At 39.4% G+C, this 27566-nt stretch overlaps 2 pseudogenes; one reads left to right on the top strand and one right to left on the bottom strand.

Annotated features, from left to right (window-relative positions):
- Positions 1 to 962: 962 nt before the first annotated feature.
- On the bottom strand, positions 963 to 7824 carry LOC140941951 (peroxidasin-like; annotated as a pseudogene).
- Positions 7825 to 13742: 5918 nt separating this feature from the next.
- On the top strand, positions 13743 to 21037 carry LOC140941950 (uncharacterized; annotated as a pseudogene).
- Positions 21038 to 27566: the final 6529 nt, after the last annotated feature.

Below are 27566 nucleotides of genomic sequence, written 5' to 3'. Positions count from 1 at the left end.
ACAAAATGATTTTTTTTTTGCGCGCGCTACTTAATTCTTTCGACGTCAAGGATAAAATTGACAGCTCAAGGGGCCCACCTTATATATGAGGAACATGTGTGGTCCAAGTATTGATCCTTGCGGGACGCCTGATAATAAAGGGAGAGGTTCAGGGTTGACGCCGAGAACGGCAACCGTTTGGACACGGTCAGTGAAATAGTCTTCGAACCAGGACAACACTGGGTACCGCAGATGTCGAATCGGTAGAGTTTCTAAACAGCACTGTGGTTTACCCTGTCAAAGGCTTTAGCGAATTCAAGATAGATAGCATCAACTTACACTCGCTTGTCCAGCTTTTCGCCTATGTTACGAAAGATTGAAGTAACTGGACCGTGGTGGATTCGTCTTTTAAAAACCCGGACTGCTTAAACTTAGTCCTTTGTTATTGCTGATTTGATTGTTTTTTTTTTTTTTTTTCATTTTTTTATTGGAAGCTCAGCCATAAGATTTAACGTTCAGCTCCTGGTGTATATTACCACAGCGTGCAATCTCGAGCAATACAACGGGGTTGAAAGATGCGGAGCAATTCGAGAGTTGTAAAAACCGACGACGAACTGGCCGAGTCTCAGAAAACACAGTATAGGAGGGAAATGTAGCAATTGTTTTCTTTCAAGTGTTCGTCCTTAGATTCGCGACGTTGTTAGCACTTGATGGGTGGTAAACGAAGTGGTTAAGAAGGAAGTTCAAGGTGGCTAAGATGTAGAGAGCCGAGAGCAGGCGAAGGCGTGTCCTTGTCTCCACCATTGATGCTTCGTTATTATGTCTTATAAATGTAATAGGTCTTAAGTGCATTCAGTTAACCCTTTCGAAATGCCGCGCCCTTGCTTACGGTCAGATTCCCTTAGCTTTTACTAGGAGGGTACGGTCGATAACCAACTGCACTCATCCCGGACTCGGACGAGCGGTGGAAATGGAGCTTACCTTTAAGGGTAAATATATCTTTGCAACAGCCATAAATTATTGTCCGCACCTGGTATTGTATTGATCACCATTGCTTCTGAGGAATAAGCTTCCCCTTCTGAATTCCTAGCAACGCAGACGTAGCTATCTTCGCTGTTCTGTATTTCCACTAAAACAAGAATGAGCCATGAAATTCCATCAATTTCAAGCACTGTTCCATTGGGCTGTGTAGAGTTGTTCTTTAACCAAGTAACTACAGGTGGAGGTGATCCGGCGGCTTTACAAGCGAAGGAGACCATGGTGATATTTTGCTTTAAGGATACTGCAACGTTTTGCGGATAAAGTGAAATTGTTGGCCCTGGTAGAAAAATGAAAGAAATCTTATTACTCCAGTGTATCTCAGTAGCTTGCACTCAATTATTTCTTAGCGAACTGAAACTCAAAATGAATTTACATCAGTGAATTCTTTACTTTTGTTTGTCATTTTTGGTAGAGGGAATCAGCCACTTGAATGCCTTAACCCACCCTAGTCCCCAAGCGCTCCGGGCTCGGTTAAACGTGGCCGACTACCATGAGCTGTGAGGCAGATACCAGGCTGGATTCAGCTGATTTTTAACTGGCCCATTAATTCATTTTATGACGCCCATGAGCTAAAAGTACGACATGCAACTCGTTCACAGATTTTTAAAAGAGCACTCGCCTACGAATAAAAAATACAATGTTTGGAACCTATGGCTGGCTACGAAGTAGCCGCGGGAGTCACGCAACACTGAATTGCACCAAAGACTCTTTAATTACTTATCGAAGGTAGAAAATTTAATTTTTAATACGCGATACGATAAAGACAGTGCTTTGCATTCAAATCAGAACTTTCACGTCTTTTATTTTACTGGTGTTCGAGCGAAAAAAGAAGGAAAAACAGAACTTTAAAACTGAAAATATCCAATTATAACAACTTACTTTGCTTCATACTCAGTATTGTACCAGAGGATCTGCTCCATCCTTGCGAGTTTCTTGCCTCGCACCAGTATTCCCCTTGGTGAAGTGCTGTGACCAATTCCAAAGTTAAGGTCGAGAGACCTCTTACTTCGGTGATGTTTGCCTCGGGCACAGGAATCCCATCCTTGTACCATGTAATCACGGGGTTTGGAATACCTACTGCCTTGCAGGTCAAGTTTGCTCTTCCTCCACGAGAAATAAACTTCTTAGCTGGAGGGCTGACAGTAAAAATTGGGGAGGAGCTCTCTAGATCATAACAACAGAACTCAACATTAATTGTACAAAAGGAAAACAAAATATTTATCTGTGTATCATTATTTGGCTCAGAACAGACTCATTTACGTATAAAAATTGCAAGTATGGACTTTTCGCCCATTTTATTAACGAGTTCGTATCTAAATGTAATGAATTGTTTACTAACTGATTTCAGTTGAGTATGATTAAACGACTGGTGTTTCTTGATCAGACACCTCTATGTAGCAAGTTTAAAGAAAATCTAGAGGAAATCAGAAAACCTTAAGGTGGATAATTTCACTGCTTACCTTTAAACACTAGCCTGCGTAGCTGGCGGTATTGTGTACTAGTCGAGTGAGATTTGGCGGCGGAGCCGCCAAGAGCGGCGAAGCCGCGAGAAATAAACGCCTCATCCCCACCCCATTTTTTGGATCGCGGCTCCGCCGCCAAAACTTTAATCACACAATACCGCCAGCTGCGCAGGCTATTAAACACTGACTCTTAATACATAGAGCCCGCGTACAATGCAGCTAGGGACCTTAAGCCGGCAACGACGACGGCGACGGCAAAGAGAACGGGAAAAAATGTAGTATGTTTAGATTAGCGGAACAAGAACTTTGCACGTTCAGCACACTTTTTTGTACATTTGTCTGCCGTCGTTGCACGGCTACAACGTGAAACTACCTCATTTCACGTTTTGTAGAGGACGGGAACACAAGACAACAATCTTATTTTTTTTCCTGAACTTTTTCCTGACGAATTAAACGAGATGGAATAAGCGTGATTAAGGTTGATGCAGCTCAAATTCACTTTTTTAGTGACGTTTCGTAGCTTAAACGCCCTAATCAGACATGTGTATATGATGGAGGACGCGGCATCCAGCACTCTCAGTTTTGTTGCTTTTATATTTCCTTTTACTTTTTGCTAAGGTGAATCTTGCCACTACAAATACTTTGCTTCTACTGGAGTTCCTTTCTGACAAGAGTTTTTCAAGTCTTGGAGTATATTTTACAGATTTAAAACCTTCATGGCTTCGTGTTACTGTGCGAGCTTATTCTGTGGGATTTTGCAGCACCAAAGTCTTTCCACCTTACAAAATTGAAAAAAACATGGATCGACCTCTCTACTGACTGCAGTACATCACCCTCCATTAGATACAACAGTGTGGGTGGATATTTCACGGAATCCAGGGCCTATTTCTGAAATTAATTCTAATGGCTGGGATCAAGTTCAAGGTTTTAATTCGCATAATCCAGCTCAGGCTAAAAGAACAACTATCTTGAACAATGGACCAGGGATGTTGCTTAATATTCCTTCATTAGTATCAATGCAACCACGTCACACCTTCGGGTATTGTAGACCATTGCATGGCACTCCCTGCAATTTGAAAGCAAGATCGATAAAGAGCAAATATGCTGGTTCTTTGTGTTACGTCCAATCTTCTGCCAAAGATATTTCTGTTATCACTAAGACCTGGTTCACAGAAAGAGACTCGACACACAGAGTTGAGGTGACTCCACCTGGATATAGGATATTAGTAAAATCCAACTAGTGGTCTATCATCAATTCTGTGTTCTGATTGGTTGAGCTACTACTAGGATATATGTTATAACCTAGTAGTAGCGAAAACGCGCGCTTTTTGGCGGCAAAAAAGGATTAAAGTCTAGCTTTAACTAGCTATTTTTTTTTATTCTAGATATTTTTGACCAACTAGTTGGATTTTACTAAAACAATTATTCCTCTCACCCTCATGGCCTCTGAGTCAATAGCCCATCTATTGACTAAGAGCTCATTCGGGCTCGAAGAATAATTGTTAATGATCATGCAAGATCTTTACTCTCCGGGGGTGGGACTGCCTTGTTGTGCCGTGATAATTTAGGTGTGACAAACCTAGCGGTCAGTGAGAAAAGATCTTTTGAATTTTCCGAGTGGATTATCCTTAAAAAGGGTTTTCGTAATTAAGTACGCATTGTTGTTGTTTACCGGTTGCAGTATTCTTCTAATCATCCTGGTGTGTTTTTTTTAAGGGGTCCATTATTCTTTCTTCGGAGTCGTTGCTGGTAACCGGTGACTTCAATATCTATGTCGATGTTGTTGGGGATCCCGATTGTGCGAAATTTCTTGAGCTTCATATACTCGAAACAATGGGTCTGCAACAGCAGGTTATTACGCTTACTCATGAGTCTGGGTATACATTGGACCTGATTCTCTTGCGGCAATGTGAAAACCTGGTCAAGACCACGCTTGTATCTGCCTATCACATATCCGATCACTAGACTGTTACTTGCCTTTCAAACCTCGACAAGCCCGGCGTAACTAGTAAATCAGTGACATTTAGGATAATTATAGGACGTTCACCTGGCAGCTCTGTCTAGTGAACTTATGAAAGAATCCTCCCGACACGCTTAGCGACCTTGTTAATTTCTATAACACTACACTTTCCTCTGCTCTTGCTCCACTCGTAACCAGGTCTTTTCGATCTCGGCCTCTGGTGACGTGGTTCAATGGCGAAATAAAGAAGTCCAGGGGACCTACAAGCGCCTCTCAGGCCAGGCGGCCGATATGCGAGCGTTCAAGGGTCTCAGAAACAAATCGAACAACCTGATGAATGTTGCACGCAGGGTGTTTTACAAAGACCTCATTTACAAGAGCAGTGGCGACCAGAAGAAGCTTTTCTCGGTAACGAATAGATTGCTTGGCGTGGCGCGAATAACTCAATATCCTCTTTTAAAGGACAAGGTAGTACTTGCTTATAAGTTTGGTGATTTTTTCGCTCGGAAGATTGTGGTAATACAAAACAAGCTTGATAACATGGCTACGACAGTGTCGCCTTGCAGTGAGAAATGTTTAGCGGACTCACCTGTTGTGCAACTATGGATGGTTTCAGAGTATTTAATGAATCGGAAGTCCAGAAAGCTCATTGAGGCCGCGCTTAAGAAATCCTACTCAACTGACCAAATACCTACGCCTCTTGTTGTCGGCTGCATTGATATTCTGGTGCCTGTTATCACCAAAATCATTAATCTCTCTCGACAGACGGGTTCATTTGCTAATCAATGGAAGTGTGCTCTAGTTCATTCTTTGCTGGAGAAGCTTGGACTTGACTTGGTTTTCCAGAGTTTTAGACAAGTTAGCAATCTGCAGTTTATTTCTATAAGCTCACCGAAAAGGTTCTATTTAGCCAAACACACGAGCACATGGTCGTCAATGAAATCGATCCTGATCTGCACGCTCAATCGCCCTATAGTCAACATCACAGCACTGAAACGGCCTTCTCAAAGTAATGATCGACGTCCTCTTGAAAATGAACTCGCAGCATGTCATCCTGATGTTCCTGTTGGATCTAGGCGCAACATTCGACATAGTTGATCACAATAGGGAGTTTAAGCAACGCCGTTTTGAGCGACGCACGTCAACCGGAAGTAGACTTTTTGTACCCTTCGGCCGTGATTTGGAACAACTTCTTGGGCAAATCATCTCTATAAGAGTAAAGACACTAAGAAATACAAATTTGGTAGCGTCAAGGCATATTAAAAGAGAAAAAAAGCTCACTTCCGATTGACGTGCGTCGCTCAGAAACGTCGGTGCTTAAACTCCCTAATATCTTGTTGGAGCGTCAGCGCAGGGATGTCGGCATACGTGGGAAAATGCTTCACTGGTTCAGCTCATATCTGTCGAATCGGAGTCAGCCATCGATGGATCGCTTTCTAGACAGTTCTCACCTGACTGTGACGTACCTCAGGGTTCTTGTCTGGGACCCTTGCTGTTTGTCATTTAAACATCCTCGCTGTTTAAGGTTATTGAGCTTCACCTCCCGCAAGTTCATTGCTTCGCCGACGACACGCAGCTGTTACTCAGTTTCAGAGAAGATGACGATAACGCACAAGATCAGGCACTGCGTGCTATGGAGGAGTGCATACGTGCCTTACGGAAATCGCTGACTGATGGAAGGTTGCTACTAATTGACGATGAAAGTGATTTTCTCGTCATCGTGACTAGACAGCAGCTCCCGACAATAAACTTGGCGCCTTCAGTCTGCAAGCTGGTGATCATACTATTGATGCTTCGTTGAATGCTAGAAACTTGGGGGCATTTATTGACAATTAACTAAGTATGAACAATCATATTAAGCAAATAATGGGTAAAGCCTGTGTCTATCATATTCATAACATCCGTTCAGAACACTGCGGCAAGACTTAACGACCGTATCTCGCCATTTCGCCAGCTCTTTCTAATCTTTATTGGCCAGCGCTGCCAGTGATTTACCGTATCTATTTTAAAGCTTTAATTATCACTTTTAAGGCCATTCATGGCATGTCACCTGGATACGTAAGCGATATAGTTAGCATTAGGACCTCTTCTTCATATTCATTATGAAGGCATCACTCTATTGTTTTAGAACATCCTAAGAGGCGTATGCTGGCAACATTAGGCGCTAGATAGTTCTCTTAAACTCTAGAACAGCCGTCTGGCGCATATCCGTGATATCGGGTAACTTAAGAGACATGTCAAAATATATCTTTTTATATAAGCTTTTATGTAGTTTTAACTTGATTTTATTTTTACTTTTTTTTTTATTTATCTGTATGTATTTTTATCAGCATATTACTTTTAATCGGTTTTATCTATCATAGATTCCCTCTATAATTTTAATCAATATAAAGCGCTTTTGATCATTTTTATGTTAAAAGGCGCTATAGTAAATTATTTATTTATTTATTTTATTATTATTGATTATTTGCCCAAGAAATATAATTACCAGAATCATGACCACTTCTTAATGGAGGTATAATAAAAAGTACAAATATATACTTTGCTGCTTACCTTTAAACACTAACTCTATAGAGCCCGCCGTACATTGCAATTGATTATTTGCCCAACAAGTGTAATTACCAGAATCACTTCTTGATGCATTGTTAATAACATGGGTACAAACTTTGCTTTCTTCAATATCATTTGTTCTACCACCGCATTCTTTTATTTTAAAAGGATTATCATTGAAGTAGAAGTGGATCCAATACGGTTGGCCGAAACTAGTTAGCCATAGTTTTCTTTGGAAGCGTTGCTAGTGCAAACTATTGTTACGCTGTATCCTACGAGCAACACGTGATCATCTGGGAACTCAAGAGTGTTGATAGTCAGTGAAGGAGCTGTAGGAGCTGTAAATGGTTAAATATTAGGTTAGCAAAAACCATCAGTAGACTTTGCGCATACCTAAGGAAGGGAAAACAAATATCTTCGACTCTTTATTTTCTACTTAAGTACACCTCATTTGCCCCTAACTATGATATATCAACTGCCATAATATCATCCTCATACATTTATATTTTGTTTATGAGGACAAATTGTACAGTCGTATAATTTTTACTACTAAATAGTTTTGGCGTGACAAAGCATAATTTATAAAACAAATTGCAGCACTACAACACTACCATGATGGTCATTTCCCCATGGATTTCGCCTATCCCTACCAGAGACGGAAGTGGCCAGTCCTCCGTTACATCTACTATATCATTCTATAGCAAACCACATACATTGAAAGGTTCTGCTTTTCTCGTCGAAGTAACAAAAGCTGGCAAGCATTGCAAGCTCTTCATTTGGGGAATACCGGAGAGCGGATGGAGTTAGTGGAAGTTGTCCACCGAAATCCATTGTTATATATACGAAAGCTAACTAGCCTGATTTTCATGAGGTGTCTCCTTTTGGAAGCTTGGTTGTCTTTAGCGTATCCAAAGTCCGAGAACAGCCACGACAGCTATCGAGCGAGGTTTGGACAGAACAGTAATGTTGATGTTGATAATGATGATGATGATTATTATGATTATGATGATGATGACGATGATGATCATGATGATGACGATGATGGTAGTGATAATGATAATAAATCTTGGATAACAACTAATACATTTATTCAAACTGACGAAGGCCTTGCGAAGCCGAAGTTAGAGCCGAAACGTCGACCAATTTAAGCAAACAGACGACAATCACTATCCCGTGTTCGCTAATAATTAATAATTAAAATCATTTGGCTGACTACTATGGGATTAGACAGCTTCATGATGAGGAATAGAAGCAGCATCGATTACTCCAATTTAGAGCTGCTGAAAAATGGAATCAACGAGATCCTACTCAACTAATATGGAAAGATTATGTCAGCACAGACACCCATTTCGCCGGCCCCTCCTTAATTATAAGAAGTCTTATCTAGTTTTGTTGGAAATTAATTTCCGTGGAGCACATTATTTTTATTCCTCTGACTTTCGCCTTTTAAATCGTGGTATATTTTTGCTTACCTTTTTGTTGTTCTTCCATTGGAACACAAGCTGTTTCTGCATTACGGAAATAGAAAAAAGCCAACGAAATAAGCAACAGCATAATTACTCAGCTTATCTCTGGTATGCTGCCTGAAATGAATTGAAATATTATTGTAAACGTTAATGAAATGTTTGAATTAAGCATGTTCTGACCAACCATAAAATATGGACGGTTGACGTTATTTGTTGCATCATAATAACAATCAGCATGAGTTTTTAAATAAATGAACTTTCGTTGTTTTCTTTTCCGTCGTTTAATGCAGTTGAAATTGATTTTGAGGGTCACCCACGAAGTGAATAGCTCAGCTCAATTAATGAAGTTTCTAATGTAGAACAACTGCACTCCTATTATTATAGAATTTTTCAGCTTAATCTAAACAATTGATGATAAAAAGATAAGCTAGTATTCATATTCATGTTTCAGTTAAGAGTTTACAAGAGGCTGAATCGGGCTGAGCCACTTTAATCTAAGTCACCTTTCATAAGGCCCGGCATATAAAAGATGAAAAATCACATTCCTTTTTAAATCGACTCATGTGATAGGGCTTTTTATTTTATTGCTGTATTTTGTTGCACAGCACACAATCAGGCCGGTTCTATTGACTCACATCCGGAATAAGAATAAAATAATACTGAAACTCTAGAAATCACTTGTTTTGGCTTTTATTGTACAATGCTATATTTATACAAAACTGCCTGAAATAAAATGCTTTATTGTATTAAAGTTTATAAATGGTCCAAAAATCACCGTAGAAGAAATTAGAGACAAAAGTTTTGGGTTTTCTTACTCCGGTATACAATTAATCGAACGCACCGAGTACTGTAAAACAACAACCAGAGACTAAACGCGTGAAATCCGTCAATCACGTTGTTCATTTGACAACACCTTACTTTGAAAAAAAGAAACGTAAAGAAATCACTGACAGCAGGTAGCTATACAAGCTATAAACTCATGAATCCAAACAGTATGAGTAAAAATTGAATAAAATGTAATGGGACACCAATTTGGCACAATTAAAAACAGTGAAAAGGCTGTTGCTAACTAATGTACCAATTTACTCTACAAAATGAAGTCAGAAAAAATTATTAAGCTTATATTCATCATTTGCTTTTAAAACAGGCCTAATTTGAGCTTTGCTGCGTTTTTTTTTAAATTTAGATGGCAGCTATTTGTCTTCGAGGAATCGTCAGTGTTCAGTCACTGATTGCTAGATGGTGCAACTCATGATTTTCAGAATATAAATTAAAGTAACCTCTAATTCATCATCATGATTCACCATCTTTCTAAAAAGTGCCTTTAGTTATTGTAATTAAAAATAGCAAGGTGATGTTGATGGTTTACCGGACTTGAAAAGATTCTTGACGTTTAGTTCGTATCCCAAGTGGTAAAAGAACAGTGAAAATGGACTGTCAATGGTGTGGTGTTCTAATTTGATTTTTTCATTTCAAGGGGTTCTGTCGGGCAGTACAAACCTTTAAATCCCCTTAAACAGTGAGCCAAATCTTGCGCTAAGGCTATGTCCACTAGCACACTGATCTCAAAGTAAATAATAATGACACTGTCTTTATGATTCAGTTAGACATGGTCAAGCCGATAAGGGAATTAAGTCAACAATAAGCCAAGGTGATGTAATATACTGCGGATGTTATTTTATCAACGTGTGGTACTAACAACGCTGCATTTCGTAGAAGTCGGAAAAGCTGATTATAGCCAAGCTCCTGATTCAGACGGACAAACCAAGAAGTTATATTCTTTGCCACAAGAAGGCGGCCAAAGAAAATGGTGAGAACATAACGTTCTTTTTAGATAATCAAGTTTATTTATACATATTCTAACATGTTACAAGATTTTGGGATGACAAATAACCTGACAATAAATTTCTGGTTAAAGGAGGCTAGCTATTGATAGATGACCTTTCTTTTTGTGACAATGAAATTTATACTTTTATAAATAAGGAAAAAAACGCAATGGCAAACTCTTGTTTATAGCAGGTATTTTAGAAACCCAAAGAAAACCCTCTGGCCCCAGTCGTTCCAATGGAAAAATCTCTATATCGTGGATAACGCAATTGGTTTCCAAAATACTTATCCGCTGGATAGTGATCTATGCGGTGGATAGCGCTATCTAACGTTTGAACGACCGGGACCTGGTGAATATAAAAAGCGATATTGGTGGGAATCAGTTTGGAAGCAATATCCGTACCACATCCATTATATATCAGTATCAACTATTAAGGAGCTCGTTTGCTCAGTAAATATACATTAACTCGACCATTATTGTAAATTTCTGAAGCAACTGCTTACTGATAATTAAAATTTTATGCTGAATCATCCAAGAATTACTCTTAGCCTGTATACTAGCCAGAGGTTTGCGCGTATGTGTGGTAGGGCCAGAAAATTTTACATTAATTCAGGCAGCACCGGCAGTAAATACCTTCTTTAACTGAACTTTAATTAAGGGATAACAATTAACACGCCACAAGCCACAGCCGGATACGTAAATCCGAAAAAAGCAGCTATGAGAAAAATAGGAACCGTGTAACCCCAACCTATGCTATGGCATCGCCTTTGGCAAGGCAAAACTAATAAAATGAAGCCTAATAACATGAATACTAGCAGAAACGGCGAGATGCTACATAAAATAGTAAGAAACATATGGACCAGTGCCGAAGGCAACGAAAAAAAAGGCTTATAACAGAATAAGTGAAAACTAAACTAAACACAGCAAGTTGACGTGGCGAGGCCGACCGTAGAATGACACCAATAACTAAACGCCGGCCCCTGTATCAAACTCCGTAACCGCGATTCCTCGCACGCTACAGTAGAACCTAGTTCTCCGTTCCGTGCCGGCAAAATGATAATTTATGTCAATTCTTATTTACACAATTTATATTACTCTTGTTACGTAACCGAATCTCATCGACGAAGTTTGAGCGATTCTATAATTATAATTCTATTTGCTTTAAACCTTTTTAGCTCCTAGTTTTGGAGATGTTATGGTTTTTCTGTTAAAAAAAAAAAAAAAAAAAAAAAAAACACAGTATAGGGTTATATAAGTTGCCGTTAACCAAGATAGAAAAAAAATAAATAAATAAAAACCGTTGATTATTTCATGGTGCGTGCATCATTAGTTAGACGCCTGTTACTTTTAAACGGACCGATACCTCCATATGGAGAGTAAGGCACAATAAAGATACTGTTACTGTTACTCTCGGTCATCATCGCTACCATATCACTCCGTATCACTCGATATGGTTTTCATTTTTTCAGTATGGCGTAAGAGCTGCAGACATCTGTGACGATCCATAATCCATGTAAAAATGGTGCAAGGTGCTTTTACTGCATAATTATTTGACAGTTACTGCTTTGATTTTACAATGTGGAAAAACTTGCACCTGCGTTTGACGGGCTCAGTGACCTATAACTCAGGCCCCTTACGCTCGCTTTTAACTGCATAATTATTTGACAGTTACTGCTTTGATTTTACAATGTGGAAAAACTTGCACCTACGTTTGACCGGCAGAGTGACCTATAACTCGGGCCCCTTTCGCTCAGCCAATTTAGTGTACATGTAGTACATCAATGTGGATTATTTCCGACCAGGGAATCAGGAAGTTCACCGAAATAATGACTACACAACCCGTTATACGATGGACTTACCAACTGGAGAGAGTTTCTGCTAGCGACTCAATTTCGACACCAATGAGTTACACATGACAGTCTCCAAGTTTCAACAATTAACTCTTGGCGAACGATTTTAATAGGAATTCTTAATTATTTGAATTTTGGTTAAACAAACGAAGCATCAAGCCTGAACTTTGATCGAGTTCATCGGAAATGACGCACTGGAAGGAAGACCATTCCAATCAGCAAAGCGTAGCAAGAACAACAGAGACCACTTTTGTAACGAACACAAATATTGCACCGCTAACGGCAAACATGCAACACCCATTCAAGTGACCCATTAAAGATATTGGTATGAATTCTTCTGTTTGTGGTAAAACAATCAACAAATTTGATCAACATATGTTATTGAATATGGACATATGGACAAGAAATGAATTCATAAAGGAACACCAAATAAATCTAGGTAGTTCTAGACGGAAAAAGGCTGCCGGTTGTCACAGTATGGACGCAAATACGGCTAAAAGAAAGGTTTTATAACTCAGTCACTTGAGACGGCATGAAAATTTATCGTAATTAGCTGTTTATAGTCAATATCGCATGTTCTAACAATACAAATGACAAATGGGCTTTTAGGCGCGTTTTGGCATGGTGCAGTTCAACCTAGCTCCTTAGACTTTTTAGCCCTCCAATATCCAAGTGACAAATTCCCCACACTGATCGATCTCTGTCCACATTTATTTAAACAATTTGTTGTTAAAATTTTCCCTCAGGAGATCATTTTCTTAATTCTTATATTATAACCTTCTCTTTTTAATACCTATTGATATTGATCGCAGAAACTTGTTTTTGGTCACTCTTTGAACTTAAGGGCTAAGCGGAAACCAGTTAAGACTAGAGAAGGAGCTATGTCACCGCTTGATGGAGGGGTGCCCGCTTTTACAACCATGACACAGCTGTCATTAAAAGTAGTCTGTAAATTAAGTTTCCATCTGAATTAATAACTAAATATAGTAAGCCCCATTTTTTTCTCATCCCCCAATGGTAAGGTTTTTTAGGAGATTGTCATGGGGTCTGGGGAGGTTTCTATTTACAGTATAGTATAGTATTTATATTCTAACTTTGCGAAGTTTTGCCTTTCTTACCAAATGAGAGACCTTACTTTGAAAAGAAAAGAAAAGGAATTGTTTCCTGCAATGCGCTGACAATTATGCAATTTGATATAAAACTACTATATTTCATAATAACCCGGAACAGCAAACGTTCCAAAAAAAAAAAAAAAAAGAATTCAGTTCATCATGTTTCATTAAGCCAGGCATTACGTTTTCATTTTAACTAAGAGACCTGCCTTTGAAAAACAAAACACTAAAATAGAGAATTGCCTTGTACAATTCACTGGTAATAATGCAATTTGGGTCTCAAGGTATTGCCTGATGATAACCTGAAACAGCATAGCTCTTAGTGAAAAACAGGATATATTTTCAATACGATCTTTGCATTCGTATTGATTTTGCGGTTTAAAGCTTTCTTAGAAAGAGGAACTAATTATGTCTAAGTGATTCACTGTTCAATCCTCATGAATACCTTAACTTTTTTTGTGTCAGACACGTCACGACGACAGTTATAATTAATTATCATGGTGTTCCGGGACTAATTGTGTACAAAAAGACCTTTCACTCGCAGTTGTGTTCAGTGTGTTTTAATTCCTCAACCTGATCGAGTTGCTCAACAGTCGGCTAAGGGTTACATACCGCTGATGCAGTCCATTGTTTCTCTACGTAAGTAGCTGTGTAGTTATTGATTAGTTGTGCGACGAAATCTATCAAATTTCAAACAGTGTGAACCGTCATCAAATTGAGTGTCATTATAATAACTGCTCAAAAAGATAGAAAAGGTATAAATGACACAGCAAAATATAACTTTACAAACGGAAGCAGGGATCGTATAAAATTTTAGAAGATTAAAATCGATTGTAATTTTGGATTTTGAAAACTTGTTCACCTATCAGCTTTTCAAGGTTCATTTCTGTTGCTTGTAACGATTGATTGATGTAATTTCTAAAGTTTCATTGCGAATAATGACTTATAACTGCAGACTAACTGGTAAGCTGAAACTGTATTAGACAACCGTGAAACGAGCTCTTTAACAAAAGGGTTCATGCATGCGTAGACAGGGTGATCATTGAAATTGAAAAACGTTAGAGACGGGGCCTTTTACAATCCAGTCAAGAGAGGATAAAGGGAACAGAGAAGGCATCCCCCATACACACCCTATTCCGTAGGTAATTCGTCTCGAGTTATTTTTAGAATGGGGATAAAGTTACCTCGCGCGCTGCGTGGATGTTTCGTGGAGGTTTCGCATGACTAAACGCCGTGCAAAACATGTAGGGCGAAAGGGAATGAAAGCGCAAAGAGATCGAGAGCATTTCTGAAATATTGAAGCGAAATGAGTCGGCGCTCACCTGGGAAAAGGGGGTCTATTGAAACCGGTCGTTTGTACAATAAAGCAAGTAGGACGCCAAGTGTTATTTTTGTTGAATAATAAAAGACTAATAAAAGAATAAATATCAAACCAGAAATTGCTCTCTTCAAGCTGTAAATTATAAATGATCCTGAGAGAATATTGAGCGTGTTAAGGATTTCCCTGCTGTACTGTTAGCTCTGTACAAAAGAGGGAGGGCGATTCTTTTTTAAGTTCCGTTTCGCTGACACAGCTTTAGCAGAAATCTCTCTTTAGTTGTTTCCGTCGACAAAACAAATTGCGATATCGCTTTCCGCGTCTTCTGCCATATTTTTCTGCGTCAATTCGTGAAGGACGAGTGGTTCTGAGCGTGGATCATCCACGCGTAACACATTCGCCCTACTTGATTGGCGGTTGTCTTAATCCCCTTGGGATCTATGGTCTTAAAAATAACTCGAGACGAATTACCTATCGAATAGGGTTTGTATAGGGGATGCCTTCTCTGTCCCCTTTATCCTCTCTTGAATCCAATCGAATTTCACTGGGGCATATTCGACTGTTGTTGTTATATCATTCTTGCATTCATCATACATAAACTGTATTCAGAAATCCTGATTTTTCAGTTTGATGATGTTACTGGCCTTTGTTTTTTTTTTTTTTTTTTCATTTTTGACAATCAGAAGACGGATCAGGAAAAGCACTAAGTCTTGCAAATTCGTCCAGTTAAGCTTTAAATGACCTCATTTAGGCGACTGGGAATTAGCTTAAATTCAAGAGCCTATCATAGGTTCCACTTTTGTGTATAAATTTGGGCGAATCATATTCAGAACTAATCTATGTACCATTAACTTTTAAATGCAGTCAGTTTTTTACCATAGCCTGCATTAGCCAGAACGAATGGCAAATGTGTAATTCCAGAAAATATCCTTACCCCCTCCCCCCACAGAAGGTAACGGAAATTCAGAGGGGAGGAGGGTCCAAAAAGAGGCAATTTCCGGGGAGGGTGGCGGGAACCCTTTCGAGGTTTTTTTCCGGCGGAAAATCCGAGTAAGATTGGTAGTTATTAAACAGTAAAAGCTGTTCTGTTGAACAAGCTATCAGTTATTTTACTGTCAATCGGAGTTTCAAAGCAAAAAATTATTGTTTTCATCGCTGATCTTTTATTTGCGGTTGGCTGAGTGCTTTTTTCACGGCTTGCACGATAGTTACTTGGAAGTTTCTCAGCAGACGTATGTCCAGATATTACTGGCCAGTTTGGGTGTGGTCATATGACAAAATTCAGACCTTCAGTGGGGGTAGGGGGAGAGGGGTTCGGTAGGAAAATGGGTGTGGCCTGAAGACAAAATTCACCCGTTCAGTGGAGGGGGCTGGAGGGGAAAGAGGTTTCTGCCAAATACCACATAGCAATTATTCTAGACATTGGATAACCTCAGACACCCTAAATTATCTTTTTCCAGCAACAGTTTCCTCCCACGAACATATCATTTCTTCCACATCTCCCACCCAGCAAAAATTTGCCTGAAGAATAGATATCTTGAGGAACAGATCCATTGGGTGCCCTGTCCATTGACCTAAATGACTTACCGTTAATTATTAACTCACACAGACCTCTACCAGGCAAATTAGAGATTATTTTGACCCTGCATTAACATAAAGAAAAAGATCTCTCTCCATGTATGTCGCAGAAAGAATTATCTTTTGCATAAAAGTACAGTGTAAAGACATTTTTGAGTCGATTTGAGGAAAATATTCTTTCCAGGGGTCGAGGGGGACCCAACCAAGTTGGAAAATTACCGAAATTCTAGGGGTTGTCAATACACGACAAGTTGACAAATAATTTGTGCGGAAATTTAGACGCCTTCTCAGTCAAAAATTTAAACGCTAAAATCAAGGTCAAATTTTTAGTTCGTTTGGTTAAAAATTTGAACGGTGCGGTGTGAACACATAACCGTCTGAATTTTTGTACGGCAAAGGTGAGGTTACAAGGATGCGTGGTAGCTCCGCTGGGAGACGCCATCTTGCATGATTTGCTAAAGTAGCGCTCTGAGTATGGACAGATGGCAAAACCTCTGAAAATATTAAACGGTGTCGTGTGAATATTCGTCTGGTGCCGTTTGAACGTGGCCCAGTGTTTTAGTTGTTACTTAAAAATATTGCCGTAGCTGGCGTTAACACTAACTTTGATAACATACCTAATGTAATGTAGCGTCATTTAATTTTCGTTACAGCTCTTCGGGCTATCAATACGATGCAAAGGCGATGCGTGACTACGGTGGCGAAAAATCTGCATGTCACTTTCGGTAGCTCAAAGCGCATTTTACAGTTTCAGGAAGGCGAAGAAGTAAAACACTTGCGTCATCATTTTCTACGTGTGTTCTCTGACGTCCTGTCCGATGAAGTTGCACCAACAATGTGACGTTCCAAAGTTATGACAAAAGGTTTGATGATTATCTAGACCTGGCGAATAACACAGAACTGCAAGAGAATTCTCGAATAAAGGCTTTGATTGTCTCTAAGCAAGAAGATACTAAGGTACTGTGAAATAAACCATATTTAGTCTCATACCCCAGCTTATCAAAGCCTCACAATTAAAAGCTAATAAGCAAATTTAAGGTATTTGAGCACATGGTACAGCTTTTCAACAACAAGCACAATAATAATAATAATAATAATAATAATAATAACGATAACGATAACGATAACGATAACGATGACGATGACGATGACGATGACGATGACGATGACGATGACGATGACGATGACGATGACGATGACGATGACGATGACGATGACGATGACGATGACGATAACGATAACGATAATGATAATGATAATGATAATGATAATAATAATAATAATAACGAAAATACAACCCGCAAGCAGCAAACGCTATTCGGGGCGGGATGTGTAAGAAATAAAAAAAATAAAAATAAAAAAACTGAAATAAGTATACGAATTGAATAAACGAAATAGTTCAGTAGATTCGTAAAATTAAATATAAACAAAAAAAAAAGTGGTATAAGAAAAAGGAAGATTAATTTGCTAAGACAATAGAGCACAATTAATTACGAAAAAGGGTAAAATAAGGTACAAATGCTTTACAAGCAAAATAAAATACTTAAAGAAATTCAGCTGTTGTAATGTTTCAAATGATCTAACCAAAGCCAGCTACAGAAGATTAGTACTTTCTAAAAAAGTTGATATTATGTTGTTTTTTTTTTCGCCGGCCACATAGTCATCCAGTTTTTGTAAAGATCACCCTAAAGAGAACTGGTTTCCCTATTTCTGGCATCATTATCCCATTCCTGGGTACTTCATACAAACCTCACAGCCTTCAGACTTCAAACCACATCCTGTAATTGAAAACAGCCCATACCGTCTGTGGAATATCGTAAGCAACGGCTTGATTCAGAGGTCTCCGGCTGACCCAGCAGTGGTAACTTGCATGGGTGGTTTCAATAGTGATAACAGTAAGTTTGATTTGCATTTCAAATGAGCATACAACTTGGAGGGAGTGACTGTGGCGGGAAAATCTTCGAGAGGCCGAACTTATGAGGAAGAGAGATTTCCCACCACAAGACAGTCTGCAAGGGACAGTCTGATTATATAAAAGCCTCCTCGGGTTACTCCCTTATATAGTCTTTTCAGGTATGTGCGTTACCAAAGGGTATCAATGGGTTTTTAGACGTTACGGTCTGAAATAGGGTATCAATTTTGACCATTTTGGTCTGAAATAGAGTTACAAGGGTTTCAGGGAGGGTGCCGCACACCCCCACCTAATTTTTATGGAGGTCCCCCCCTCCCCCCACCCCCGGGTTAAAAGCATTGTTTTTAGGGAATTTCGGCACATAGTTCTTAAACATCTAACTGAGATTTCATTTGATCAAAAACAAAAAAAGACTCCGTTAATTTAGAGTCCTTGGTAGACACATTGACAATTCTGCAACGCTGATCGTACTAGATGAAAATTAACTTTGCAAGAGTCAAAACGACAACGATAGAACCGAACACGGAGCGGGATTGTAGCCGTCGACAGCTGCCGTTCGCCGTAATTGTGGCTCTTCAGGACGGTGTAACAATTTTCTTAACTCAGTAATTAAAAAAAAAAATTGGATGTATTTTCGAATGTTTTTAATGTATAAAATTGTTCTTTTGCAGGGGTGGGGGGGGGGGGAGGGTGGAGGGCGGTGATTATAATTTTTAAAACTGAACTGGAAAATATTGGATTTAGGGGCTGTTAAAAATTGATATTATATGAAGCGAATAATAAGTAGACAAATACATCCCAGATAGTCCACTACCAGAACAAGGTGCCTCTGAGCTCATTAGCAGACTACCTGGTTTATGTGTATTCCTTTTCTCGCTACCCTAATGTATTATATTACTTCAAATAGAATCAACATAAAGAAGCAACAAATATGCCCCTTTAAAATTGCGTACTTTTTTTTTCTTTTCAGCTGTGATAAAAGCAAAACACATAGCGATGAATTATTGGTATTTGGTTTTTTAGGAACCTGGCGGTACATGGTTATATATTACCGCTGCTGGAGGCGGTCAGCAAGTCACTGTCCAGGTGAGTCATTCCTGAACGAAACCTTTTCCCTCGTAGCATTAAAACAGTGCCCCGGCCTAGAAACGACGAGGACGACTAGAAGGATAAGATTTCCTCAATAGTATAAGGTAGTGCGCACGTGATCCAGCGGTAGTTTAGGAGGGAAAAAAACGCCAGATAGCGGCCATTCTAGTTACGACTTTTTCCGAAAGCATTGTTGTGGCAAAAACAAGTTATTGTTAGAGGGCGTAACCTCGATTAATAGAAATAACCGCGCTAGCTTTTCTTAAGACGAAGGAGAAGAAGAAGAAGAAGAAGAAGGAGAAGCAGCAGCAGCTTTCAGGTGTCTCGATTTTTTAGAAGACTGCAAAAAAAATTAATTCATGTCTCGTCTTCATAGTCGTCCACTTCATACATCAAATCTGAAGGTTGCAAGTCTTAATCGTTTTTCAAGAAACATACCTTCATCGGCGTTATAATCACGGTTTAACCAGCGTGGACGACACGACACCATATGTGACAATAAACAACTTGACAAAACCAAAAGCAACGGTTAACTTGGTAAACCAAAGTATGTTGATAATTTATTACAATAATTTTCTTATGCTAAGCAACATACTTCTCTCAAAAGGAACCAATGCAGTGATTGTAAACCTTTTAGTTTAAAATAGGGGTCCGAAACCATTAGCAACCACCTTACATGTCAGCCGTCTCTTCGTCCATCGCCCCCCCCCCCCCCCCCCCCCGCCCATTATAGGGCAGGACTGCAAGTGATCTGATAAAAGATCTGCTAAAGCTTTACTTCTGAAATTAACGTTTATTGAAGACTGTAGCTTTGGAATCATCAGTCTGTTCGATTTAGGCAAGTCTGTCCCAAAGATCCAATTCAAAACTGTGGCCAGTGGGTTTGAAATGAATATCAATGAAGATGTTCAGTCTCTTTTACCGAGTGCAGAGTAAAAATGTCTTTGTTCCTTCTGTCACTGCACGGTTAAGATGCGAAAATGTCTAATTTTACTTTATATGGAGGACACTAGAACGAAATTTTTTGTCTTTTTCTGAACTTAGATATTGGTTCTTAGGAATTCACCTCCAGGGAATTCTGATGAATTTGACAAACTAAGTGAGTTGCAAGAGAGTTGGCCTAATTACAATGAAGATTGAAAAAATACGCGAATTCAGATATTAAGCGAGTCGGACGTGGTTTACGGTATTGAGGATTTTCTTTTAAGCGGTAATGTGAGGGATTTTGGTATCATCTAGCCCTACAGTATGCGGTTTTTCATCCCTTTGGCTGACGGTATATTCAGTAAACGTAGATCCTACACGGTATTGCAATACCTTTCATTTGAGCTCTCCTGAAATACAGGTCAATACAATAATACCCAACACAAAATAAAGTAAGCAATGGCTTGTCTTCTCACGTTTTCTGGCAATGGATGATGTTCTGGTGCAAACATGTTTGAGATAATCAAACACGCCTGATGGATGCAATTTAAGTATTTTATAATGGGTGACCGATCATAAATGCGGTATAGATTTTTCTGTCTATTTCGAGATGACATTTCGGTCATTACCAACTTTTCTTACTGTATTACGGTTATATTGAGTACCCCCAATGTCCCTCTCAAGTCAAACTCCATTCATTTCACTACCCTCTCTAAAAGCCCTTTCCTATTCTAATCTACTTTTTTTATTGTTCCAGTCAAGTCCATCTGAAGAGGCAAAATTTGAGCCCGACTTTTACTGGGGTCATACAGTTTTCAAGAGCAGTCGTTACAACACCTTGTACCTTGGATGTGACGAGAACAACATGGCAACACTTGTACCCATGAAAATAACGAATTATCCAAATCCACAGGCTATGTTCATTGTTAATGAATTTAATGTTGTATTGCACCCCGGTTGTAACTGACAGAGCAAATACATTTGCATTAAAAGCTCGCCGTATGATCACGATGACCAGAACTTGTCTGTCAGTGAGTTTGGATTAGGTCTCAATATAATGTAGAAGGTTAAACAACTAACTTAAAATTAAAACTTAACACATTGGACATCATAGCCAGATTTATAAAAAGGTGAGATTCCGGATGATATTGTCAATAAAAGGAACTGTTACAGTTGATTCCCGAGAAGACAACAAACATGGCCTAATTTGTATTTCAATTCTGTTCAAACGAATGCTAGAAGTGCAAGCAATATTAAAAACAGTTTTAATTTTGTACACAGAAGTACAAAAAATTAACAGTAATCTCATTAAACAACTCCATGATATGTCCTTGTATTTGTCTGAAGACGAGATTTTTTCCCGCCTTGTTTGCCTACCGTCCGCGCGTATCCGGTGAGCTCGAAAACGCTTACCACTGATCGCTTCACAAATGCTCTCCAGGGTGCAGATTTTTGAAAACGCGGCCGTTTTGCTTTACTCGTGTGGTTGGACGTAAAAGGAGGTTTTTGAAAACGGTTGCGCCCTGGTGTTGGATCCAATCTTATCGTAATTGAACATGTCGCAGATTTGGATTCGACTAAAGGCGCATGCTCCCATCAAAGGTGGTAACGTTTTCTGTCACTTTTGCGTTTCCTCTCTAGTGGAAATGCAAAAATTATTCACCTGAGTGGACGCGATTGACTATTTTTTTTCTTCATTTTGAAAACGAAGAAAAAGTTTCGGTTTTCAAATAAAAAAGGATACGTGTGGACGGCGCCTAAAAAGTCACGACCGTTTTCTGAGATGGAGTACCCTTCTTGCAACACAAACATGAAACAAAAAGAGCATCAACAACAACGACAACAAAAAAACAATGATGAGCTTCCTGATACCGATTAAGTTGTAATATTGCCTTTTTTACAAAACCTTACTCCTTGGGCCGATTACTTAAAGGGAGCCTAGGTCATACTTTGTTTAATACTATAAATCACGGCTTTACGAGTTTTTCATAAACTGTAACGCTTACGTGGTTCAATTTGCATTAGTAATACGCAAACAATTGTTTGCGTCTCAAGGCCTGTTAACATGGAGGTCGGGGACCCCAGGAAGGTGAAGTAACCAGCTTAGGGCGGGTAACCCGCCTGTCTAGTTTTCTCTCATACTAAATTGATCACTTTTGCAGATAGGTGGGGTCACCCGCCACATGTTACCTCACCTGTCTGTGGTCCCGCACCTCCATGTAAACAGGGCCTTACAAGCCGAAATCACGCAGACGCAGAGCCGGAGACAGGCAAAAAAAGCTGCATGAGCAAAACATCTACACGCGTTCTCCCGTAATTCATTTTCTTTAGAATTTGTTTTGAAAACTGTGTCCTTGTTATTCATGAAAGCGGCTGTGAATATCTTATTATTGTGTTATCACCGATTCTTTAGATTCACTGCAAAATCTCAATAACAAGTAAAAATGAGAAGACACTTGCCCTGTCCCCGTACGGCGTTTCCCCAGTCCCTCTCGGTCGATTCACTTCGGTGACGTATTCGAGGCGAACGGGCGGGAAACGTCTAGACAAAAACAGAATGCGCTTGCGTGCGTTGCTGTTTGAAATTCAAGATGTTGTCCATGTTGTAAACAGCTGGATTTTTTTTAACCCTTGTGGATATTTGCGGGATCTGCTTTTGCCGACCGGCTTTAAAAAGTCATCAGAATGTTGTTCACGCATAGTCCTGTGAAGATTGATCCTTCTCCTTCAATCTCATTCGTCAGAGTTTGTAGCTATTAACCCATTTAAACGACCGCGAATTTTCAAAGTAAAAACAATACTTTAATTGGAGACCTCTGTGTAGTAAACTTAGAGCGCAAATTTAGAATAACCAGAAAAACACACTTTCAAATAAAATTCATTATCTGCGTATCGAAAAATGCTCCAAAACTGAACCTAAAAGTAAATTCTATAAAATTCGCCGACATTCACAGAAGTTATCGGTGTATTAATGTGAGAGGCATTAAAGTCACCTTGGATGCTGTTGTCTCAGGATCGTGGTTTGAGCTAATGTTATCAATCAAAGAACCCACAACACACAGAGAAATTATTTCTCGATTTTTTTTTTTATCTATTTAAAAAAACCCATAAAATTCATCCTTAATAGCAATTCGCTTAGCACAAACTTGGCTCGTGTATCTGTTCACGCAAGTAAAATCGGATGAGCACATAGCAAAAATTATTCAACACAAATTTCAAGCCGATCTCAAAATGTATAAAACGTCATCAAGAGCAATATCTTACCTTTATTGTGTGGCAATCTGCAACCTCAAGTATAACTGTAAGCTAAGAATATAAAAAGAACCAGTAATTTTAAGAAACTTTTTAGCAGACATATCATGGGACGCGTTATGTACGCTTGTAACATATCAATGCACGCTATCTGTTCCCCTAAAATCTTGCATTTAGGGCCTGTTTACATGGAGTGGGGGACCCCGGTCTAGTAGGGTTGGTTTCTTTTGTTTTCACGCTCTGGGGGACACAAAACAAAAGAAACTTAATTACCCCACTAGACCGGAGTCCCCCACTCCATGTAAACAGGGTCTTAAACATTGTCTTCAATTCTCCTAGGGAGGACTTAATATCGCCAAGAAAAAATGTGAGGCAATGGTTAAGCAACCTTTTTGGGGAAAACAAGGTGTATTATGGGCAGTGCATTATTGGGGAATAGTACCTCTTTAGTAGATCAATGCCCGGACTTTTGTTTTTACAGCGCCGTATAGTGTCCCATAAAATGATTCTTATATTGTAAATGGATATATTGCGTTTTATAAAATAACTAATTAAGATAGTACGCGCGCTCTGATTGGCCGAGAGGAGTGTTTTCATGAGAGTATGTAAACATGGTTGTGACATCAAGATGTTTTGCTTTTCGCGCGCTAATCAGGGAAAGCACAAATTTGAAAAAGTTCTGGAGTTCAAAACTCGACAAGTTGACTTTACTTACCCATTCCTTCGTCGGCTGAAACTTGGAACATCTTTGCAAACAAGCTGTGTCAATTTTGTTTTCGCTTAAGCTGACATTTTAAGCGGGAAAAATCCGTATTTTGGAAAGCATCTTTTTGCAAAACAAGAACTGATTATGCGTGCAAGCCTTCGTGTACACGACTTCGCGACTGGTAAGAATTTCTCTTTTAATCAGTGCCATAACAAAGAGTTTTGCGTTTTTCTCGGGAAAGTTATTTTATAAAAGCAATAGAAAACTTTTTTGCTGCGTTTGTATAGCCTGATATAAACACTCAAGGGGTTGGGAGAATTCTCCACAGTTATACAAACCCTCGACTTCGTCTCGGGTTTGCATAACTGTCTCGATTCTCCTAACTCCTCTCGTGTTTATATCAGGCTATGCAAACACGGAAAACGTTTTCTATTGCTTAAATAGCGGAGCTCTCGCGCGCGCGAAGCGCCCGCCTGTGAAGCACCATGGGTAAGAAAATTTGGTAAACTATCCATCCGAGAAAATTTGGTTATGACGTAACGTACGCCCACCCGTACACACGCTTCATGTAAGCTGAAGTCAAATGTTACATTAGATCCGTATGAGGATGAATCGACAGCTGTCAAAATCAGACATTTGCTGACAGTAATCACATGACCATCTCTCGGGCTCAGATGAAAGACCAGTCGTTTTCCCCTACATATAAGCTGATATAATAGGCTCCTGGTCGCACTTACCAACCTAAAAATGAAAATGAAATGACACTTCTGTTTCACCGGCCAGGGCTGTCAGACGGGTTCCAGAAGTCTAAAGTTATATGCGTAAGCCAATTAAGGTCAATTGACAGCTATCAAAATGGGACATGTGAAGACCACTATCAGGTCACTAGCAACGTGGGCTCAAATACACGATCTGACATTTCGCCCCCATCAAAGGGACAGTGTCCCTATTATACGCACGCGCGTGCGTCATCTGTTTTTTCTTCAAAAGACAATAGAACTGTCATATTGATTCGACAAGATTTCCTTCCGGACCACACCGCCGACGGTGATTTCTTGTTTACATTCTCAAGTAATAGATAGATTTAGCCAGGGCTAAAAGCGTAGCTCTAGTAATTAATTTATAATTTAAATCAAACAATAAACTTGTAATCCACAAATCGGTGAACTGGCGAGATCCATATGACGTTTAAGGGTGGGGCTGGGTGACTTAAGAGAAAAAACAATTTGCAAACAGTGCAAAAATGAAACAACATCTAAAATCTTACATCAGGTTAATAGTCTCATTTGTACACCTAATAAATAGAAATCACCTTTGGCCATAGTAGATTAGGCGTGGAAAACAAATTCTTCCCAAGCAAATTTAACTACGGTCACAAAATCCTTATGCAATAAAGTAGTTGAAGTAAACATGTTTTTGAACGCGACGACAGCCACGCCATTTCTTGCGCGATTTCCCGCCAAGAAAAAGGCGGGTTGCACAAATGCATCGCGCGATTTATAACATACTCCTCCCCCGGACGGGCTGACACCTGATTCCCTTCCCTACTCCCCAAAGAGTGTACGGGCGTACGCAACGTCATAACCAACTTTTCTCGGATGGATGGTTTACCAAATGTTCTTACCCATGGTGCTCCGCTGGCGCGCTTCTCGCGCCGAAGCTCCGCTAATATTTTGGACTTTTGAAGAAGTCTTTCGTTTTATTTAAAAATTTGGCTCGCGAAAGGAAGACTCATCGCGATTTTATCGCTAGCAGGGCCGCCTCGCGACCCGAAAATCTCGTTCCGCTTGCTTTCAGAACAGTTTTTCTGATGTTCAACTTCGTGTGAGAGGTCAATTGTTCCAAGCCCAGTAATATTTCAGCCTATATGCGCCTGATTTGCTCGCGTTCTAGAATCAAACTTTTGAAAGACATAAATAAAAATGCAATCTCGATCAACGCTATGAATCACCGCAAAGGTTAGCCAAAAATTATATTATGATTTCACGGCACTATTTTTTCTAAACATGTAGCGCCTGTTTGTTTGATTTTGTCGGCCGTAGGGAGGTTCATTTAAAAGTTTACTAACGCGTCTTTGCAAAACATTCTGCTTCACCAAGCTTAATTCCACAAGATCTCCTCAGTCTCATCAATGTCTCAATGGTTTCTTCCTTACAATCTTTATTGTTGCTGTTTCATTTCTGCGTATTTCTTTCACAATTATTTGAGCTTGTATGGAAGCTAGCAGAAGAAATAAGCCTTCAATCGGCATCAAAGCGTTTCCCATCTTTTGGTCCTCCGGCCAACGACAATAAAAGTAACGCCAGAAAACCCCGCTTTCGCCCAAATCGAAACTTAACGGGAACAATATATCATTGATCTCTAATCCTGAGAGGTTTTAGTGTAGCATTGAACTCGGCCAAGCGCGATGCAAACGGATTTTTCAGGGTTCTCTTAATCGCCTCGCATCTTTTGATTTCGCGACATCCTGTCCAAAAATCAATGTTTGGTGCATGCACAGTAACGGGATACTGTTCCTTTAATCTCCCATTACAACCCAGACTGAAATGTCTTACTCACACTCGCAGTCAACAGTCCGTTTATTCGAAAAGTCGCCATTCTAAGGAAGTTCAATTGACAGATGTTAAAAGGTAGGTACTCAAAGTAGGGTTATCGGCCCACTGAGTTCGAGTTTTTCTTTGAAGTTATCCGCTGACAGGTTACTAATTTTCAAATGATTGCAGGCTCAAGTTCAATTTTTTTAATGCATTGGAAATAGGAAGTTGTGTTTATGAGTTGCACTATTAAACTTTTAATTTCAAACTGACCTCGGACGCGAGAAATAAGCCAGCTTTCAGGCAGACGGGGAAGTTGCTTTTGACCTTTCTCACAATGGTCGCGCGTTGGTCACGCTCTACGTCCAATTTTTATGCTCTGATTGGTCAAAATTTGACAGGTGAGTTCATGCGTGAAAAATTTATGGAGCATCTTGAAACTTGTTCTGATAGCTGAAACTAACAGAGTTTTGTGTAACCTTGTAATGTTTTTAACTGTCGTTTTCCACTGGATGTACAAAATGAAATACAGCTGCTAGCAAGATTCTTAAGTTATTCATGGCTGGTTTATTTATTGGTTTTTTGGTTGAGAAATGCGCCGCTTGTCAAAGTCATCGATCTCGCATGGATCGGTTTTACTCACTTCCCCTTGCTTAATGCGTATTATAAAGAGGGTTCAAAAAAAGTCTCAAGCGATTCTGATGGCCTTCAGGAGCTGCATCTTAACTGGTAAGCCTGAGTTATTATTGTATTTGATGTGTTGTTTTTTTTCTGGTTTCCTAAAGTCGATCGTAGTTTCTGCGCCTAGTTTATACACAAGACAATGATCTGACCTACAGTCAGGTTTGACATTTTTTTTGACAGGTTTGCTTACAGATTTTTAAAAAGTCTTATCATTCATTCAGAATATTTTCCCGATTCTGATTGGCTAAAAGCGCACGCATAATTCACCATAACCAGCTACTGATCACCACATTTGGAAGAATTTTGCGATTAATAATGAA

Source organism: Porites lutea, chromosome 6 (genome assembly GCF_958299795.1).
Source record: "Porites lutea chromosome 6, jaPorLute2.1, whole genome shotgun sequence".
In the NCBI taxonomy this organism is placed as follows: domain Eukaryota; kingdom Metazoa; phylum Cnidaria; class Anthozoa; order Scleractinia; family Poritidae; genus Porites; species Porites lutea.
The sequence above is the reverse complement of the archived record's forward strand: the minus strand, read 5'-3'. Positions and strand labels throughout refer to the sequence as shown.